This window comes from Podarcis vaucheri (assembly GCF_965113315.1).
Source record: "Podarcis vaucheri genome assembly, chromosome: 9".
Classification (NCBI taxonomy): domain Eukaryota; kingdom Metazoa; phylum Chordata; class Lepidosauria; order Squamata; family Lacertidae; genus Podarcis; species Podarcis vaucheri.
Window position 1 is genome coordinate 22,539,890 of NC_138767.1, and position 22,232 is coordinate 22,562,121.

Genomic DNA, 22,232 nt, shown 5'->3' on the forward strand with positions numbered 1-22,232 from the left:
TCCTAACCAATGTTGATGACCTGGTTAGTGGGGTAGATGTGGAAGGATCATTAGGCGCGAGTGATCATGCTCTTCTGAAGTTTACTATACAGCGGAAAGGAGCAGCCAAGCATACTAGGACTCAATTTCTTGACTTTAAGAAAGCCGACTTCATAAAACTTAGGGAAGTGCTGGGTGAGATCCCATGGACAGCAATACTAAAAGGAAAGGGAGTTCATGATGGCTGGGAGTTTGTTAAGAGGGAGATAGTAAAAGCACAACGACAGGCAATACCAATGAGACGGAAACGTGGAAGGTGCCTAAAGAAGCCAGGGTGGCTATCTAAAGAACTTTTAACTGAATTAAGATTAAAAAAGGATGTGTACAAAAAATGGAAAAGGGGGGAAACCACCAAAGAGGAATTCAAACAAATAGCCAGCACGTGTAGACACAAAGTCAGAAAAGCTAAAGCACAGAATGAACTCAGGCTTGCTAGAGAGGTTAAAAGCAACAAAAAAGGCTTTTATGGGTATGTTCGTAGCAAAAGGAAGAACAAAGAAACAGTGGGGTCACTCAGAAGAGAAGATGGTGAAATGCAAACAGGGGACACAGAAAGGGCTGAACTCCTCAATGCCTTCTTTGCCTCAGTCTTCTCCGATAAAGAAAACAATGCCCAACCTGAAGAATTTGGAGCAAATGATTCAGCAAAGGAAACACAGCCCAGAATAACTAAGGAGATAGTACAAGAATATTTGGCTAGTTTAGATGTATTCAAGTCTCCAGGGCCAGATGAACTGCATCCAAGAGTATTAAAAGAACTGGCAGATGTGATCTCAGAACCACTGGCAGTCATCTTTGAGAATTCCTGGAGAACAGGCGAAGTCCCGGCAGACTGGAGGAGGGCAAATGTTGTCCCTATTTTCAAAAAGGGGAAAAGAGAGGACCCAAATAATTACCGCCCAGTCAGTCTGACATCAATACCAGGGAAGATTCTGGAACAGATCATTAAGCAAACAGTCTGTGAGCACCTAGAAAGGAATGCTGTGATCACCAATAGTCAGCATGGATTTCTGAAAAATAAGTCATGTCAGACTAACCTGATCTCGTTTTTTGACAGAATTACAAGCCTGGTAGATGAAGGGAACGCAGTGGATGTAGCCTACCTTGATTTCAGCAAGGCATTTGACAAGGTGCCCCATGATATTCTTGTAAAGAAGCTGGTAAAATGCGGTCTTGACTATGCTACCACTCAGTGGATTTGTAACTGGCTGACTGCCCGAACCCAAAGGGTGCTCATCAATGGTTCCTCTTCATCCTGGAGAAGAGTGACTAGTGGGGTGCCACAGGGTTCTGTCTTGGGCCCGGTCTTATTCAACATCTTTATCAACGACTTGGATGATGGACTCAAGGGCATCCTGATCAAATTTGCAGATGACACCAAACTGGGAGGGGTGGCTAACACCCCAGAGGACAGGATCACACTTCAAAACGACCTTGACAGATTAGAGAACTGGGCCAAAACAAACAAGATGAATTTTAACAGGGAGAAATGTAAAGTATTGCACTTGGGCAAAAAAAATGAGAGGCACAAATACAAGATGGGTGACACCTGGCTTGAGAGCAGTACATGTGAAAAGGATCTAGGAGTCTTGGTTGACCACAAACTTGACATGAGCCAACAGTGTGACGCGGCAGCTAAAAAAGCCAATGCAATTCTGGGCGGCATCAATAGGAGTATAGCATCTAGATCAAGGGAAGTAATAGTGCCACTGTATTCTGCTCTGGTCAGACCACACCTGGAGTACTGTGTCCAGTTCTGGGCACCACAATTCAAGAAGGACACTGACAAACTGGAACGTGTCCAGAGGAGGGCAACCAAAATGGTCAAAGGCCTGGAAACGATGCCTTATGAGGAACGGCTAAGGGAGCTGGGCATGTTTAGCCTGGAGAAGAGGAGGTTAAGGGGTGATATGATAGCCATGTTCAAATATATAAAAGGATGTCACATAGAGGAGGGAGAAAGGTTGTTTTCTGCTGCTCCAGAGAAGCGGACACGGAGCAATGGATCCAAACTACAAGAAAGAAGATTCCACCTAAACATTCGGAAGAACTTCCTGACAGTAAGAGCTGTTCGACAGTGGAATTTGCTGCCAAGGAGTGTGGTGGAGTCTCCTACTTTGGAGGTCTTTAAGCAGAGGCTTGACAACCATATGTCAGGAGTGCTCTGATGGTGTTTCCTGCTTGGCAGGGGGTTGGACTCGATGGCCCTTGTGGTCTCTTCCAACTCTATGATTCTATGATTCTATGATTCTATGATTTCCTCTGGATCAGTGTTTTTATCTAGATTAACATTTTAGTTTGGAGGGGGGGATATTATAAAAAAGGAAACTTTGCAGCTTTTATTTTAGTATACAATAAAAACAGATTAAATAAAACAAAAAAGAAGGAAATAGCATAGAAGAAGAAGAGAAAAGGGAAAGCCATTTACCAGAGGTAGATCTTAACCCTTGCCTCACCTGGGAGCTTCTCTGGGCAGGAATTCCCTCGGCTTAATTGGGGTGGGGGAAGAGTGGCAGGTAGGGGGGTACGTACCTAGACACTGAAGCCACATGTCTCTCCAATGAAAATTGGGAGTGAGCATTGTGTGAAGTGGCTGTGGATCTCCAGTCCTACAGTGTAGGACTGTATAGAGTTGGGAGGGCCACCCGAGGGTCATCTAGCCCAGCCCCCTCACAATGTAGGAATTACTGCTAAAGAACGCCAGGCAGATGGTCCCCCAACTGCTGCTTAAAAGCCTCCAGTGGTGGAGACCCCCAACACCTTCTGAGGTCATAGAATTGCAGGGTTGGAAGGGAACCCCAGGAGTCATCTAGTCCAGCCACGGTGGACAGCGGGCACGATCCATCCTGTTGCGCAAGTCTAAAGATGCTGCTCAAGGCTAAAGAGGAAGCCAAGGCAGTGAGCGGGATGGATCGTGCTCGCTGCCTTGTCTTTTTCCTTAGCTGCGCTGGAGAGGTTTAGCTCCTGGCTGGAGAGGTTGCGCGGCTATGGATCCCGCTCGCTGTCTTGGCTTCTTTGCTCTTTGGGGCTGGGGGGGGGACCCAGGCTTCCCCCCGCAGCCCCGAGAAGCTCTGGGAGAAGCGGACAGGCTGTGTGCAGCCTGTCCCGTGCTCTTTGGGGCTGGGGGGGGAATAATATTTTTTCCCTTGATTTCCCCCTCTAAAAACTAGGTGCGTCCTGTGGTCCGGTGCGTCCAATAGTGCGAAAAATACGGTAATTGGCTCTGGTTTCTACTTTGTAAGCTTGTACAAGAATCTGAAATGTGCAAGCTAGCTGTATTCTGTGTTGAATACAATCCAATAATCTTCCATCTCCTCTTCTCTGTTAGACAATTGGCTAGCTACAGGAGAAAAAGTTTACTCAGCTGTTTTTTGTATTTTCTGTATTTAAAAAATGATGTTCTTTGCTTTGTTACTGCTCTTTCACTTATGTGTCACCATTTATCCCTATTACAGTGGTACCTTCGGTTACGTATCCCTCTGGATACGTAATCTTCAGGTTGCGAACACAGCAACCCCGGAAATGTATACTTCCGGGTTTCACCATGAGCGCATGTGCAGAAGCGATCTGTGTGCAGCGTGCATGCGCATAAGTGATCTGTGCACCGCGTGCGTGCACAGAAGCACTTGATCGTGTGCTCAGAAGGGCGCCTCAGGTTACAGACTTTTCGGGATACGGCCGGGCCTCCGGAATGGATCCCATCCGTAACCAGAGGTACCACTGTATCTACTAAATGCCATATGTTTTTGTGGCACAGACCTTCTGAACGATACAGATAATTGGGGTACATGCATTCTAACCAGACCAGGAAGGTCTGGATGATTCACCTCTACCTCTACTTTCAGTTTCAGCTCTTTTGCCCTGTAGCAAAACATACTGAAGGGGCAAAAATATCAAACAGGGCTTGTGCAATAGGAGGAAGGAACTGTAAAGTTGCAAAGCTAGAGGGGGGGTGACATGAGACAGCCTTATGGCAGGGCAAGAACTCGAAGTTCTTGCTTTGGTGTTCTAGACAGGTTAGGAGTTTGCATGTAGCCTGGATTTGGCTAACAAAATAACAAAATTGGCTGTCCAAGTAGCTTTACCTGTAGCTCAGTGGCAGAGCACATGATAGAGGGTTTGCAGAAAATCAATCTCTGGTATTTCCAGCTAGGGACTCTTACCTGAAACCCAAGAAAGATGCTTTCAAACAATGCAAACAATATTAATTGTGTGGGCTGACTCAGTATAAGGTAGATTCCTGTTTACTACTTGGTAGCATTACTGAATTTTAATGAAGGCATGGTAAGAGATTTTGCTCATCATTTCACTTGAAAGGAAAAGAGCAATGAATTCCATTTGCACTTTGTGTTAAAGTGGCATCATAAATCTCATGTGTGTTCCTGAAAGGATCATTGCCAAACTCAGAAGCTCCACTCCTCAATACCATCACCAACCATTTAGCTCCCTCTCCTGTTCTGACCACGAGAGGAGCGTATGGGGTGTAGTAAACATCACAGGATAGCTTCATTAGGCAGCAGATTGGATAAGGTTTGAGTTTCAATACCTTGGAGAGCGCCAAGCAGACCACTTGCTCCCAACAAGAGCTCTTCAGATGAAACAGTCCTGCACTGAATGAACACTTCAGCAGAGAGTGCAGTCACAGTGACTAGCTCCACCCCTGATATCATGCATATCCGCTTGCTCTGCCCCTTGGCTGGAAGGAATCCTTTGTGTGTACTCACCAACATTCCCATTATACACCTGGACCTCAAGCTGGATACAGCTAATTAGAGCAGCTTTAGATCATATGTTGATTCAATGGGTGAGTGTTTAGTCTGAAGCTGCTGTAGTCCAGAGCTCCATTTTATCCCTCTTGGACCAATCTATCCCTCCCAGGTTCTGCTACCTTCCTGAAATATGAGGTTCCTTAAAGATAGCAGTGGATAGTACGGTAGCAGGGAGGTTGGGGCAGGGCCGGCATAGCAGCAGGGTCAAATCAATGTTCCCAGCATGTCTGCACCAAATTGACCTTCCTGGCACCTTGTCTTTCTCCCTCTGTATTCCCTGCAGCAACCTCCATGTTGGGAAGTCAGGTGAACAACGCTGCCCTACCCCATTCTGCCAGTCTCAACAGATTGAAAAGATAGGCCTGGAAGAACCTAGCGCTCCAATGCTTCTCAGTCATTTCCTACATTTTACATGCCCTGAATAGGTGAACAGGGACTAAGGAGTGTGACAGCAGAGGTCTGGTTCCTCTGAGAAATTTGGCTCGGGGTGTCTTGTTTTCAGTTAGCCCCTTTCAGGTTCCTCTGTATCAAGGGTTAAGCCTCAATGTCAGCAACTGGCTCTGGAGGTTTCCACCACCAAGGACCTGTTGTCGTCTTGGAACCTGACCAAGGGTTCTCTAGGGCTGGTGACAATGCATAAGAACCCGCTTGATGTCAGTGGACCAGAGCTGCATCCTAGCACCCTCACAGATTGCCAGGCCTGGCACCTGCCTCTTAGATTACACAGAGTAGCCTCTTTGGGATGCAGAATGCCTGGGACGCATCTGATATTCTCTCAGCTATTCCTCAAGAATATGCAAAGTGCCTGGATGAATTTGTGGTGCAGAATAGCAAAGCAATTGGAGCTATAGATGCTGAGTGGCAACGACTATACCATAATAAAGAACGGCACAAAAAATTAGCATGTTTAAACTGTGCAGGCTTGGGACGCTTGCGTGCATTTTCTTGCGCAACATACCATAGAGGCCATCGCTTGACCTTATATAAAGAATCACTTATAACAATAATTATAAACACGTAGTAAATAATGCAACTTTTCTAGTACAGTATATGCACTGTGCCCTTGCTTGTTTACTGAAGGAAGGAGGTTTTTTCCACACCACTGTCAGCCTAGATATAAATAATGCATGGAGCCGCATTTGCATAGTCCTGCATCATAAGTTAACGGTATGCTGTTAGATTCTGTGAGTGACAGGAGAAATAGTCTGCCTTAAGTAACCACAGATAGCTGCTTAATGGTTGCGCTCTTTCCTAATTCAGAGTAAGTCTGGCCATGGTGCTGACTCCTCCGAAGGTGCCTGCATGAAATAGAGATGGGGTACCCTTTCTCCCTCTCCCATAATTGGGGGGTCATCCAATGACACTGATTGGTGAGTGATTCAGAACAGACAAAGAATGTACCGGTACTTGTCCATGGTCATTCTTCATTCATGACTCATAACTGATGGAATTTGCTGTCACAATACATGGTGATGGCCACTCACTTGGATAGCTTTAAAGGGAAACTGAAGAAATTCATGGAGGATAAGGTTTATCTTCCAGATATAATGGCTATACAGTATATCTAGGTTCAGAGACAGGAGGCCGCTAAATACTAGTTGTTACAAAACAACACTAAGAAAGTGCAATTGACTTCATGATCTGATGGTAGGCTTCCCAGAGAGAACTTGTTGGGCACTTTGGGAAATAGAATGTTGAGCTAGGGCAGGCATGGGGAACTTGTGGCCATTCAGGTGTTGGTGGACCATAACCCGCATCATCCCTGACCATTGACCATGCAATCTGGGGTTGATGGGAGTTGGATATCTAGAGGGCCATATGTATCCCATCCTTAACTAGAAGGATATTATCCAGCAGGGTTCTTCTTATATATGAATGAACCCATGGCATTGGGAGAGATCTGAAAGTTCTTCCAGTATCCTGTTGCAAGGCCAGATGACTAACTGCATACTATCTTTCCTGCTCTCCTGCATAATAATCTACACCACCAGTTAAGTACCATATTTTTCTGTCTATTAAGACATCCCCATGTATAAGACGCCCCCTATTTTGGGGGACTCTGATTTAAGAAAATGGGGGGGGGAATCTATCCATGTATAAGACACCCCAAATTTTGGACACTATTTTTTAGGGGAAAAACCTAGTCCTATAAACGGAAAAATATGGTATGTCTTTCCCTGACAGATTTAATTTGCACTTGAGATCTTAACCTTTTTTCAAATTGAGACGAAGGCTGAAATCCTATATACACTTACCTGGGAGCAAGTCCTACTGAACTCATTGAGTAGGCATGTATAGGCTTCCATTGTAAATCACTTTCTGCTACAAATGTTGTGCAGTGGGCTAGTTTGAAAGCAGCATGGTCTTTGCTTCTTGTGGAATTGATTTGCTTAGAGCTGACCTTTCAAAAGAGAAAGCAGCTGAAGTGTACTTGTGCTTCTGCCGAACACAACTGAATGTGAGAAACCATGCACACACATTTCAATGCCGTCTGGATTGGCAAACAATGTGCTGCCATGGAGTTCAGCAGAATATTGGAAAGTGTGCAGTGATTATATTGTCTCCTAAACAGTGGCATATATGTCCTCTGTCTTAAAAAATAGTACAGATGTCTGAGACGAATTGTAGTCAAAGATGAAGCAGGGGGAAATGAATCTAGGGAAACCTCTTTTTTCTGAATTCAGGCTTGCTCCCTTGGTATTTGGTTTTCATACTATAGAATGAAAGAAACACTGAGAAAGTATTGCACTTCAAATAGAGACGAAAGCTTTCCCTCTAAGTTAATAAAAATGGCTCCCCAGCATTAGCATTTCTGTATATAACTGTAAATTCAATTTGCCAATTTCAGCTTTCTTTTTCCTTTATTGTTTCTGAAGGCAATGGTGCAAAAGCATCTGCAGTTATTTGAATTGCTATGCTATATAACAGATGGCCACTTAGGATGAAAAGCCATATCTCATCTCAGGCATTTGGCTGTAGGAGCACAAATTGAAGTCGTATACTGAAATTAAAAACTGATTGAGACCTGTGTTGAGCTTACTATTCTTCTTTGGGGGTGGGACTTCATCAAAGTACACAAACGTTTATCTTCATCTTTTTGTGACTCAGATAGCAGGGCCGGCCCTACTATGTGACAGATTGAGGCAATCACCCAAGGCAGAAAATCCTGGGAGCAACATCAACAGCCCCTGGGTGATCCCCCTGAGCCACCCCCTGCTCCCCAACAATTCTTTTCTGGTGTCACATTCCCTGTCCTGGAGCCCCTAATCTGTCTTGCTGCCTCAAATGCAGACAAAGATGCTATTGAATCACACATGTTGAAATAAGATACAGCTATAAGTCCAGTAGGATTCTGTATGTGGAAGGGGCAGTGGGTGCCATCTTTTCTGTCACCCCTTAAAGCAGACTGTATTGGGCTGGCCCTGGTAGGGAAAAAAATACTTCTACCTTCCCCTTTCCTTCCTTCCCTGGTCCCTGGCAAGCAGAAGGGGGAAGAGAAGGCATGGGCAGCCTTCTTGAAGGTTCAGTTGAAAAACTCAAGAAGCCCAAGACGTCAGAGAATGAGGGAAAGGGTCAAACAGAAGCTGGATACTGGATACTCCTTTCCAGTGCTTTTTTTCTTTAAACATGTTTAGCGGTGCTCTCATTTTCCTACTGATATTGAAATCAATGAGGCCAAACTTAAATTCACAAAATGTTTAGGGTATGCGCGCCCCTGGGGGAAAAAACACTACTCCTTTCCCATTCATGGGAACTCTTGTTCCTGTGGAGTTGCTTCTTCATGCTAGCAGTTTCAATGGTAACATTTCTTTGCAAGGTTGTTTGCATTTCTCATTAATAAGTAAAAGCTAGCTGGATATCCTTTGTGTTCCTCTGTGTGTTTTTACAACCTGAATTTCTTCTGTAAACATCTAGTCTTTGATTCTGTTAGCTGATTCTAACGCATTGGGCATTATACTATGTGTTGCTGCTCTCTGGGGGACATAGGCATGCATGTGCATACTTTTGCACAAGCTGACCTTGCTGCCACCTCACCCTTCCTCCTGCCTCTCCCAGTGTGTGGCAGCAGCAAAGCAGGCAGGCAGAGGTCAGGTGTGCACCTGCCCAGTCTAGCTTCCATTACTGCTGTGATGCAAGGAAAGGGATACGCTAAGGCTGTTGGCACCAATAACACCAAACAGCAATAACAACAAAATTAGATGTGTTAGTGATGGATTGCCTTTGTATATGCTTGAAAGGAGACTATGTTTCTGCATTTGTCATCTCCAGCAGCCTGGTAAAAATGTCGTATGTTTTAAGCATACTTAGAGATTGCAGAAAGAACATAATGTTACAGAAGGTCACAACTGCTGGGTACCATGAGACCCAACTGCAATGACTGGTTTTCCTTCGAATTGTCCTAGTGTTCAAATTATTGAAATGATTGTGGGTGCTGAAATGTGGTTATTCATCTTGAATATTAGTTTCTTTGCTTCTTAACTGCTGTGGCATGACTTCAAACAGCTTCCTTTCAGCTTCCCTGGTTACAAGATGCTAATTGCACTATATGAACGTGTTGGGCTCTTTCACCGGAGATTACATAATGAGGGATATAAGTGCATTCATCTAAAAGAGAGAGAGAGAGAGAAGAAAATACAGGGAATGTTTTGAGGCCACATTTATTTCCTGACTTACATTATGAAGTCAATGTGAAGTCCATGCAAAATCACACCCATTTCACCACGACTTGACTTAATAATTGTGGACCTTTCCTCAAGACTTCAGCTTCTTTGCAGTTCCTCTTGGGCATTAAGATCAGCAGGGGGGGGGGTCTTCACTGCCCCTGCTTTCCACCTTCCTTAAGTCTTTTTGCCTGGTAGGAATATGCCCTTGAACTCTGATAATGCACTTTGTTTGCCTTGTTGGAGGGTAGAAAGGTGCATGTGAGTGAAACTAGCCTACTGTAACAAAAGCAACACCAACTTTTCTCTCTGGTCCTGCCCACTACTGTCATGTGACTCCGGGAAGGTTGTGCAGAAGGGAATGCAGAGCTTGAGCTGAAAAACATTCCCCACCGCTAGCTAGTACTATCAGTCTGAGTGGTAATTAAAGCTTTTTATTGCCTTCCCCACATCAGTGATCCTGGGATTGGCAAAAGATGGCAAAGCCATCATAAACTGACAAACTAACAAATTATTCCCACCCTAATAATGAACAAGGCAAAAGTGGCACCTGAAAGCAATCTAAGGAACATGACAACTGTGGCTCGATCTTTCCTCTGCTTGGAAACCACGCAAACGCTATATAAACAGAGAGGCCATTTTTAATCTAACTTAATTGTATTTGGAACAGGTGTTATGAAACCATGGCCTGGAGCACTTCAGTGGTCTTAAACAGTTGATAAAAAGTATCTGTTTTCTCCCAAGGGAGATGAATTTCCACATCTCTGCTCTAAAGAAGGGATTGGATAGATTAAAGCTTCTGGAAGAAAGGAGCAGACAGCTGGAGATTGTTGCTAGCATCTGTCTTCTCCTGTACAGAGAAGCAAATGCTTGGAATGTTCCCCAGTGGCTATTGTCACTTGAAACCACCACTCACAAGCTGTGCTCCCTAAGCACTCTAATAGAAGCCGCTACAGTCCCATGCATGGGCAAATGGATAGATTCTCACTCTGTCTCCTGTGGAGAAGAGTCCACCAGTGACATAGCGTGAGGGGGCATAGGGGCAGTTGCCCTGGGCGCAAAATTGTTAGGGGTGCAAAAATTCAACACCCGGTGCTGCCTCAATACAGTTGTGTGCTTCCATTGCTGAGCTTCAATGAAAATGGCTTCTCCATACGAACCAGGAAGTGACCTCTCCAGACAATGGAACAGCTCTACTGCTACAGTCTCCTGGGTGATGCTGACACCATTAGGCAGCTGAATGTGCATGTGTACTCAGTCCGTTTCCCTCCATCCCACCCCATTCTCTGCATGGCCCTGGGCACTGGCAACCTCCACTATGCCACTGGAGTCCATCCACTTGCGTATTCAGGACAAGTCACCCACAACAGCAATAGTCATTTCCAGAGTGAACATAAGAGCCTCACTGGATCAGGCCAAACAGCCATCTAGTCCAGCATCCTCTTCTCAGAGTGGCTGAGTGACATATGAAACAACCTATTGGCAAAGGGATTGGAGAAATAAAATCCCAAGGAATATTCTTCCCACCCACACATCAGTTACAGGGGGATTCAAATATATTATTCAGGTGTTTTCCTAAGGGCAGGAACTTACTGTTGCAATTGGGGGGGAAACCAGATGACCCACCTAGGTACTGAAAGCAGGCGGCATTATTGCTGTTAGTAAATGTTTGTTAAAAAGTTTAGCAGTGTGGAGAAATAAATAGAGTTTCAGGCTGCCCATTATCAAGGGCAGCCCCACACGGAGTGTAAAGAATTACTCATAATGAATTACTTCATCAGTCTTAAGCTGTGCACAGCCCTACCCCCCCCCCCCACCCCTGCAGCTTTTCCTTTCCTTCCCAGCCTTCTTCCTACCTGATGTCTGCTTCTGTTTCCTGACTGACACCAGGCCCCCTGACAGCCCTAGATTGCTCTGGGTGACCCAACCCAGCTCAGGGCAATCTGGGGTTGTCTCTACCCAAATCAGCCAAAGCCCAACCCCCAATCTCCCCCTATATTGGCCCAAATTGTTTCAGGATTTGGCCAGATCTGATGCACAGCCCTTCATCAGTCCCTCAAGTGTCTCCTGTTCCCTGCACTGACTCTGCATTTTGTCCTTGGCTGCCTTCCATAATGCCTCTTTTGTTGTTGTTTAGTCGTTTAGTCGTGTCCGACTCTTCGTGACCCCATGGACCAGAGCACGCCAGGCACTTCTGTCCTCCACTGCCTCCCGCAGTTTGATCAAACTCATGCTAGTAGCTTCAAGAACACCATCCAACCATCTCATTCTCTGTCGTCCCCTTCTCCTTGTGCCCTCCATCTTTCCCAACATCAGGGTCTTTTCCAGGGAGTCCTCTCTTCTCATGAGGTGGCCAAAGTATTGGAGCCTCAGCTTCACGATCTGTCCTTCCAGTGAGCACTCAGGGCTGATTTCCTTCAGAATGGAGAGGTTTGATCTTCTTGCAGTCCATGGGACTCTCAAGAGTCTCCTCCAGCACCATAATTCAAAAGCATCAATTCTTCGGCGATCAGCCTTCTTTATGGTCCAGCTCTCACTTCCATACATCACTACTGGGAAAACCATGGCTTTTACTATACGGACCTTTGTTGGCAAGGTGATGTCTCTGCTTTTTAAGATGTTGTCTAGGTTTGCCATCGCCTTTCTCCCAAGGAGCAGGCGTCTTTTAATTTCGTGACTGCTGTCACCATCTGCACTGATCATGGAGCCCAAGAAAGTAAAATCTCTCACTGCCTCCATTTCTTCCCCATCTATTTGCCAGGAGGTGATGGGCCCAGTGGCCATGATCTTCGTTTTTTTGATGTTGAGCTTCAGACCATATTTTGCGCTCTCCTCTTTCACCCTCATTAAAAGGTTCTTTAATTCCTCTTCACTTTCTGCCATCAAGGTTGTGTCATCTGCATATCTGAGGTTGTTGATATTTCTTCCGGCAATCTTAATTCCGGCTTGGGATTCATCCAGCCCAGCCTTTCGCATGATGAATTCTGCATATAAGTTAAATAAGCAGGGAGACAATATACAGCCTTGCCGTACTCCTTTCCCAATTTGGAACCAATCAGTTGTTCCATATCCAGTTCTAACTGTAGCTTCTTGTCCCACATAGAGATTTCGCAGGAGACAGATGAGGTGATCAGGCACTCCCATTTCTTTAAGAACTTGCCATAGTTTGCTGTGGTCAACACAGTCAAAGGCTTTTGCATAGTCAATGAAGCAGAAGTAGATGTCTTTCTGGAACTCTCTGGCTTTCTCCATAATCCAGCGCATGTTTGCAATTTGGTCTCTGGTTCCTCTGCCTCTTCTAAATCCAGCTTGCACTTCTGGGAGTTCTCGGTCCACATACTGCTTGAGCCTTCCTTGTAGAATTTTAAGCATAACCTTGCTAGCATGTGAAATGAGTGAAATTGTGCGGTAGTTGGAGCATTCTTTGGCACTGCCTTTCTTTGGGATTGGAATGTAGACTGATCTTCTCCAATCCTCTGGCCACTGCTGAGTTTTCCAAACTTGCTGGCATATTGAGTGTAGCACCTTAACAGCATCATCTTTTAAAATTTTAAACAGTTCAGCTGGAATACCATCACTTCCACTGGCCTTGTTATTTGCAGTGCTTTCTAAGGCCCATTTGACTTCACTCTCCAGGATGTCTGGCTCAAGGTCAGCAACCACACTACCTGGGGTGTACGAGACATCCATATATTTCTGGTATAATTCCTCTGTGTATTCTTGCCACCTCTTCTTGATGTCTTCTGCTTCAGTTAGATCTTTACCACTTTTGTCCTTTATTATGGTAATCTTTGTACGAAATGTTCCTTTCATATTTCCGATTTTCTTGAACAGATCTCTGGTTCTTCCCATTCTGTTGCTTTCCTCTATTTCTTTGCATTGCTCGTTTAAGAAGGCCTTCTTGTCTCTCCTTGCTGTTCTTTGGAAATCTGCATTCAATTTCCTGTATCTTTCACTATCTCCCTCGCATTTTGCTTGCCTTCTCTCCTCCGCTATTTGTAAGGCCTCGTTGGACAGCCACTTTGCTTTCTTGCATTTCTTTTTCATTGGGATGGTTTTAGTTGCTGCCTCCTGTATAATGTTGCGAGCCTCCATCCATAGTTCTTCAGGCACTCTGTCCAGCAAATCTAAATCCTTAAACCTGTTCCTCACTTCCACTGTGTATTCATAAGGGATTTGGTTTAGATTGTATCTTACCTGTCCAGTGGTTTTTCCTACTTTCTTCAGTTTAAGCTTGAATTTTGTTATAAGGAGCTGATGATCTGAGCCACAGTCAGCTCCAGGTCTTGTTTTTGCTGACTGTACAGAGCTTCTCCATCTTTGGCTGCAGAGAATATAATCAATCTGATTTCGATGTTGCCCATCTGGGGATGTCCATGTGTAGAGTCGTCTCTTGTGTTGTTGGAAAAGCGTGTTTGTGATGACCAGCTTGTTCTCTTGACAGAACTCTATTAGCCTTTGCCCTGCTTCGTTTTGATCTCCAAGGCCAAACTTGCCAGTTGTTCCTTTTATCTCTTGATTCCCTACTTTAGCATTCCAATCCCCTATAATGAGCAGAACATCCTTCTTTGGTGTCACTTCGATAAGGTTTTGTAAGTCTTCATAGAACTGGTCAATTTCAGTTTCTTCAGCACCAGTAGTTGGTGCATAAACTTGGATTACTGTGATGTTAAAAGGTCTGCCTTGGATTCGTATCGAGATCATTCTATCATTTTTGAGACTGCATCCCAGTACAGCTTTCGCCACTCTTTTGTTGACTATGAGGGCCACTCCATTTCTCTTACGGGTTTCTTGCCCACAGTAGTAGATATGGTAGTCATCCGAACTGAATTCGCCCATTCCCGTCCATTTTAGCTCACTGATGCCCAGGATGTCAATATTTATTCTTGCCATCTCATTTTTGACCACATCCAACTTACCCAGGTTCATGGTTCTTACATTCCAGGTTCCTATGCAATATTTTTCTTTACAGCATTGGACTTTCCTTTCGCTTCCATGCATATCCACAACTGAGCGTCCTTTCGGCTTTGGCCCAGCCGCTTCATCAGCTCTGGATCTACTTGTACTTGTCCTCCGCTCTTCCCCAGTAGCATGTTGGACACCTTCCGACCTGAGGGGCTCATCTTCCAGTGTCATAACTTTTATATGCCTGTTGTCTTTGTCCATGGAGTTTTCTTGGCAGGGATACTGGAGTGGCTTGCCGATTCCTACTCCAGGTGGATCACGTTTGGTCAAAACTCTCCACTATGACCTGTTCATCTTGTGTGCCCTGCTCGGCGTAGTTCGTAGCTTCTCTGAGTTCTTCAAGCCCCTTCGCCACGGCAAGGCAGTGATCCATGAAGTGATCCTCTTTAGACCCCTTCAAATCTCTCCTAAAATTTCACTTTTTTCCATCCGTTGGAACATCCTCAAGACTCGTAAGTGTGTGTAATGGAGACAATAGTACAGTATTATTTGTTCAGCCCAGTTTCCTTTTCCAATCCATCCATCCATTCATCTCTTGCTTCCTCTCATTCTTCGTCAAGTTCCTGGATTGTGCAACAGCATCATCACCACAACGTCATGCTGCTTTGTTCACAGTTCCCACATTCTTCTTGGCTGGCAGGACCAATCAGACAGGATTGGAGAACCATAAATGGATTAATTTCCCCAAAGAACAGAGTTGATCTTGTCTCTAGGCATGTGAGCAAATGGATGGAGCTAATTTCTTCTGCAGCTTATGGGTACCCTCGCTACTGTGGAGAAGCAGGGTCAGGTGAAAATGAATAATAAATACATTTCCATATTTCACTGAATATTTTACATTGTAGAGTGTGCGTATATTAGCAACATGAATGCAGAAGTGAGAGGAGGCACAATGCTTAGATCCACAATGCCTGGTTGCTAGGTGACAGCATAGAGATATGTGATATTTAATGAATAAAAGTGTATATCTACAATGCTAACAGCATGGCATTTCATTTAGGCATGGGTAGAAACTCAAGTGGAAAGAATGTGTAGGTTAAACCCAGCCATTAGGATCTTCTGGGGATGGAGCCAGATATGGCAAACCAGAGATGGTGGTGATGCTGCAGCTTGCTCTATCACAAGGAACATGGAGTGTGTATCTAAAGAAGAGAAAATTTATTGTTAGTAGTAGTAGGTATTCAATACTGGTCCTACTGAAGTCCTACTGAGTAGACCTATTGAAACTAATGGACTTTACTGACTTAAGTCCATTAATTCAAGTGGGTGTACTCTTGAGTAGAAGGCAACCTATTATTATAATTAAATTAATTGCCCACCCTTCAGGTAATACCCAGGATTGGGTTGCAACAATTTAAAATTCAGTATTAAAAACAGTTAAAATAAATTACAGTCACAGGAACTGGGTGGGTCCTGAAAACACATACCTCAGGTATCAAAGGCCAGGGTGAACTGTTTTGCAACATTTGTAGAAAATTGAATCCAGTGGGCAACTCAGTTATGGTCCATGTCCCAGAGGTGCAGGTGCAGTTATTTCATAGAGAAATTTGCAGAGATGAAATTCCTCGCACATTCATGTGGGCTGCTCATCTCAGAAGAATAAAAAACTGGAGGAATGAACCTGCATATTTAAATGGAGAGAAACTTCAGTACCTCTACACAAGCTTTCATGGGGGATAAGGCTATCAATAGCTACTAGTGTACATAACCTCCACAGTCACAAAACCTCTTGCACACATTTTGAGGTAGTGGAAAGAGGGCTCTTATCAGTTCCTCCAAGAATCTTCATGACACCCTGAGTTATGAAAGACAAACTGTATGCTGTCTTCCGTAACTGAAAACTGCCAAAGTCATTTCAATGAATATAAGGCAGTCAACTCCAGAAAGGTCAAGGAAGCGCTCACCATTATTGTATCCCGTTATAAAAATAATTGCTCATTTTGTCTTTCTGTGCAATATGGAGAAAACATTTCTTCTCTGCACCCATGACCCTTCCTGTCACTGCTATCATTCTTGGGAATGTGGAATGGAAAGTATTTGGAATTGTTTTAGTAATGTTCACAATGTACAAGAAAAGAACAAGATCTATCTAGAGATGCTCTCTTTTCCCCCTCTGGAAGTCAGTTGCAATGGTTTATTTTGACATCATTTTCATATTATCCTCACAGAGTAATTAGGTTTTAATATATGCAACATTCTCCTTCACTATATGGCAGAATGCTCTTGTGTTCAGACGTTAAGAGAAAGGGGGCAGTGATGTTTTCCTCAGCCCATGTCATTGTCAATCATTTTGAAATGAAGGTGGGGAAATGCAGAATGTCATGACATCACAAAACGAAGTAAATTCTACTCACCTGAAGTGAAGGAGAAATTAGACAACTGGCTGTTGTTTTCAGTGGCAGCTCTGCATTTACAATAATGTCCAGTTTTGTCAGAAAACAAAATGCAGGGGTGTCTGTGTGGTACTCAATCATGCAAGCATAACCAAAGTGTGGAAATAGTTCTCCAGGTGCTGATCAGCTCTTTGCAGCTCTATACATACAGCCCAGAGATCTCAGGGAATACCCTTGTATCCTGCCTCCAAGAGTGTGCTGATGGTGTTCCTACACCACATGTTGTTGTTTTTGTTTAGTCGTTTAGTCATGTCCGACTCTTCATGACCCCATGGACCAGAGCACGCCAGGCACTCCTGTCTTCCACTGCCTCCCGCAGTTTGGTCAAACTCATGTTCATAGCTTCGAGAACACTGTCCAACCATCTTGTCCTCTGTCGTCCCCTTCTCCTTGTGCCCTCCATCTTTCCCAACATCAGGGTCTTTTCCAGGGAGTCTTCTCTTCTCATATGCACTGCCAAATAATGTACTGGAACGGGAAGCTCCAGGAGACCCCAATCTCCCTATCTTCCTGCAAGAATGATTGCCCTCTTGTATTTGATACTGTCAGTCTTCTTTATGATAGGAGTAAAGCTGATCTGAAAGTTCTTTGAAGAGAAATTTTGACTGGAAACTAGTGGAGCTTGAGGGCAAAAGGTGCCACCAAAATAACAATAAATAAATCACTCCATTTCCAGTCTCTGCACACTTGTCCTCTCCCATAAGGCTATTCTTCTCATTGGCATTGAAATCCACATTTAACATATTTTAATGTGTTTATTGTTGCTGTTGTTAGATCCAAGAACTCCACTGCAATGTTTACTCTACTGATAACTAAGGCTGTGTGCATACTGTATAGTTAAAGCACATTTAAAGCGTATGACTTTCCCCAGAGCATCCTGGGAACTGGATTTTGGGAAGCGTGGTGGGAATTTTAGCTATATGAGGGGGTAAACTTTGGTCCCAGGAATGGGACTGTAGTGTTGAACTCACAAAGGTGAAATTCCCAGCAACCTTAATGAATTATGTGTCAAATGTGTTTTAAATGCATAGTGTGGATCCATCCAATGACAATTAAGCCAGCTGAAATCTGTAGCATGGATAGACCCGGGGTGTTTATGAAGGTGAATCATACACCCCTGTCTGACTTCCTTAATGCTTCATCTACTGAGTTGTTAATACTAGTCAACATGATAAAGCCCCTAAGAATATTCTAGCCTACTTATTGTAGACAGCTGCTTCTTCACAATAAATTTCCCCATGCAGTTCGCTGCAGGAACCCGAGACCAGTTTTCACTACCGAATATCTGTACCTGGCTTTAATTAGCAATCAGAAACACCTTCTTGGATGCCTTCTTTGCCTTCTGCTCAAATAGCAGAAAGAATGGGTTGTCAGGAAAGGGCACTAAAACACATGAAATTACATGCCTGCTATTAGAAGCTAAAAGTGGCTTACAAACATGAAGAGATTTTTGATCTGAACAATCATTAAATATCTAGTGAGCTGCATTTTTGAATGTTTATTATTAATTAATGCAAGGCTTGATTGCATAGTTCATAGCTACAATATGATTCTGAAGATGTTACATTTATACAAGAGCTGCCAATCTTTTTTGATCTGTGGGTTTGTCTTGAATTTTGAGAAAGAGCCATGGGCACCAGCCACAACATGGCTGCCCTGGGGTCATGGCATAACACAAAATTTAAAGAGTTTGCAGTTGATGCTGCTCCCACAACCTGCCCTGGACAACCTCATGCAGTCAGATACATCCTGCTGGTCCTGGTTGTGAAGTTCACACAGTGATGCTGCTGCTGTCTAATAATGACAAGTACTAAGTAAAAGTTCCCTGGTACCCAGTGGCCAGGAAAATATGCAACCACACACACTCTCACACACAGCACTGTTACGATATGAGTACAACGCAGCTGCAAACTGCCAGCTTGTTTACATCACATGATGTGCCTAGTCCTAGGAAAGAATCTTCCAGGCAGTTCACGGGATACACAAGGCTTTGTTCTGTGTGTAATTTGAGACCTTCCTGTTGCGTTTGTAAAGGAAGTCTGTGTCTCTTGCTTGGAGAAGTTTGAACTGATCGGACATGTTTTCTGTAGTGCTGTACAGTCAGAAATAAACAAGATGTAAGAGACTTTCTGACTATCTTTCTTTTTCCCTGTGCAAGGGGAGAAGGGGGTGTGCATCTTCCACACTGGAAGATGTCGCCTATCAAGATCTCCCTGGTCTGTCTGGAATGCCAGCCAGAGGAAGATCACCAGTAAACGAGCTCCGGGAACAGGGAGAGAGGCCAGCCTCTCCCGAGGGGGCTAGTTAACCAACAAGCACATGCATGCACTCACCACATACATTCAGACCACAGGCAGACATGCATCTCCCTCATACACACTCATGCAGGCACACTTCATATGTAAAGTCACATACACATCTATTCCTTTTTCTCTGCCCTAGTGAGAAGGATGGGTAAGTATACATGTTAAGGAACAAATATACTTCTTCCTAGGGATGCACGTGGCGCTGTGGTCTAAACTACTGAGCCTCTTGGGCTTGCTGATCAGAAGGTCGGTGGTTCGAATCCCCTCAACGGGTGAGCTCCTGTTGCTCTGTCCCAGCTCCTGCCAACCTAGCAGTTCAAAAGCACGTCAGTGCAAGTAGATAAATAGATACCACTGCGGCAGAAAGGTATACGGTGTTTCCATGCACTCTGACTTCTGTCATGGTGTTCCATTGCACCATTAGCAGTTTAGTCATGCTGGCCACATGACCCAGAAAGCTGTTTGTTGACAAACACCTGCTCCCTTCAGCTGAAAATCGAGATGAGCGCTGCAACCCCATAGCCACCTTGGACTGGACTTAACCTTCCAGGGGTCCTTTACCTTTTTACCTTACGTATACTTCTTCCTGTATACACATCTCTGGAAACCCTGGTTCTGTCACAGTAGGGTTTCCAGAGGTGTGCAGGCAGATGTTTAAAGATGTATGCCACACAAGCTGCAGCAGGAAAAACTGGTGTCCACATTGCAATCATACTTACTCCTTGATGCATACATAGATGTTTTAAAAATGTGTTTGTTTATTTCATAAATTTTTATACCACTTGATTGTATAAAACCTCAAAGCGGTTTATAAAATGTTCAGGTGGGTATGTTGTTAATGATGCTTCTGGACACACCAGGCTTACCGGAGCAGGTATCTGCTAGATATGTGCTGTGTAACATGTAGAGCTGCCAAAATGTTCTACAAAGAAATGTTTGGCATCTAGAAAAAAAAACTGCTGAAAAAAGAAGGCAAAATACTTCACCAAGAAAATAAAACAAAACAGGAATTGCTAACATTCCCCCCCCCAGTTGTGCTTTCTGTGTACAGTGTGTGTGATTCAAATTCTCATTTCACCTCCCTTCATTCTGTTTTGTAGACTCTGTGAATAAGGGTGAGTGCAGAATTAGTCCTCAGTCTTTAGAGAAGAGAAAATGAGAATTGGGAGACAATAGGTAGATGTGTATCTATATTGCATCAGATATGACTTGCTTTCCCGTAATAGCAAGGAGCAATCTTAGAGAGCCATTGCTAACTTAATAGGAAATATTGCTTCTGGGTTGATTAAGTTTGCAGAAGCAGATGATGCTTTATTTCTGAACAGTGGGAGTGTTATCCAAGGCTAATAGCCATGCTGGGGCTGGTGGATTTCATGGGAAGTCAAGAATTAAATCTTCTCTCTCTTCATACCCTGGACATGCTAAACATTGAGGGGTAGTAGTGACATGCCTATTGATAATTGTTTAAAAATGCTGGTGTGGTTTCTAACAAGATGTTTAGTGCAAGGATGGTGACCCTGTGACCCTCTAGATATTTTTGAATGTGGCTGATCTGTGATCATCATACTAAAGATTGGTTGGTTGGCTAATATTGCTAGATAACAGCTCTCATCTTCCCTGAGCAGTAGCCATTAGTGTTGGATCAACTCCCATCAGCAACAACATCTAGAGTGCCACAGGTTCCCTACTCATAGTTAAGCATTACTTCTAGCTTGGTTCTTAGTTTGGAGAAAAGCGCTGCAATCCACCGTTACACCGATTTAAACTACCCATTTCACTGTGGGACAGAAAATATGCCACTGTTGGCTTGACTGTATACATTTATTTTACCAGGATAGCTCCTATTTTTTGAAACCTGCTGTTATTTTTGGAGATGTCTTGTTTAAAATGTTACCATGAGCAATAATTATTCAAATACAATACAATATATCTGACCATAGAGAAGACGATGACCACATGACCTGTTTGTCTGCTCAGTTTCTTGTCTAGGTGCTATAGCTAGTGATTGGCCCTCTCTGCTCTCCCTTCTTACCGCTTTTTTTTTAATCTTGTGCATTTTTATGCATAATATTATCTTATGCATAATATATGTGTTCTTATTTGCAGATATATTATTTGGCTGGAGAATTGCATTGCAAAATTCAGAGAAGTTCAAATTTTGAAGGACAGCTGTGTTTTGGTTTGCATATTGGTTTGAGAAGTGCAGATGGCAAAAGTCCTTAGGCAAAAGCCTGTGCAGTTTTAAGGGAGCCAGTTTGGTGGCTTGGATGTCGATTGAAAGAGAAGAGGGAAAGAAAACATAAAAGATTTGGATTCCGTTCAAGGTTTTAGATTTAACTGTACTCTTCAAACAACATGAAGTGCATGAATTACTGAGCAGAACTGAGCGCAAGTTTTAATGGGCTAATTCCAGAGACCTTTCATTTGTGGAGGGCTGTTTTTGTTGTTGTTCACTTTATTTTAAAGGTCAATATAGCACAAGAAACAAATTAATCAACAGGCATGGGAAATGTTTTGCTTGTTTGGTTGAGGAAGAAGAAGCTTGCCATACCTGGCAAGTTCTTAGAGACCATTCATATTTATGAGCTGTATATTGCAGCACTTTGCAATACAAACACCGCTGGAGTGCTATCTGGTTTGGGCATTTGTCAAAAATAATAATACTGATACTGCATTTTTCAGACTAACAGTGTGATCCTGTCTTCTAGGTATTCCAGCTAGGATGGATAGGGTTATCTGTCATGGAGACTAGTATATGATAGAGAAAGCTGGGACTCTTAATGGACATCTTAAAATGGTTAATGGATTACATTGCGTTTACATATCGCAAGGCACCCAAGGTGGTTTACAACTTTAAAATGCAAAAAATAAAATTAAAGTTGATATAAAATGTAGAGCAGTGCCGGTTGTACGGACAGTGACTACTAGCCACAATGGCTATGATCGACCTCCACTGTTGAAGGCAGTATGCCTCTGAATTCCAATAGCTAAGAATGACAAGTGAGGAGAGTGCCGTTGTGCTTGTTTCCTGTCTGTTGGTCACTGTGAGAACAAGATGCTGTGTTAGATAAGCCATTGACTTGAGCCCCAGAATCTATG

At 43.7% G+C, this 22,232-nt stretch overlaps 2 protein-coding genes across 2 annotated transcripts in view; both read left to right on the plus strand.

Moving 5' to 3' along the window:
* BANK1 (B cell scaffold protein with ankyrin repeats 1) overlaps positions 1-22,232 on the plus strand; it is a 233,271-nt gene that overhangs the window by 175,777 nt on the left and 35,262 nt on the right. The gene's annotated exons all lie outside the window — the stretch shown is intronic.
* Positions 3,037-22,232, plus strand: part of NFKB1 (nuclear factor kappa B subunit 1) — a 237,078-nt gene continuing 217,882 nt past the window's right edge. The window contains exon 1 of the mRNA XM_082236910.1: positions 3,037-3,042. The gene's annotated coding sequence lies outside the window, so the exon portion shown is untranslated. The remainder of the gene's footprint in view (positions 3,043-22,232) is intronic.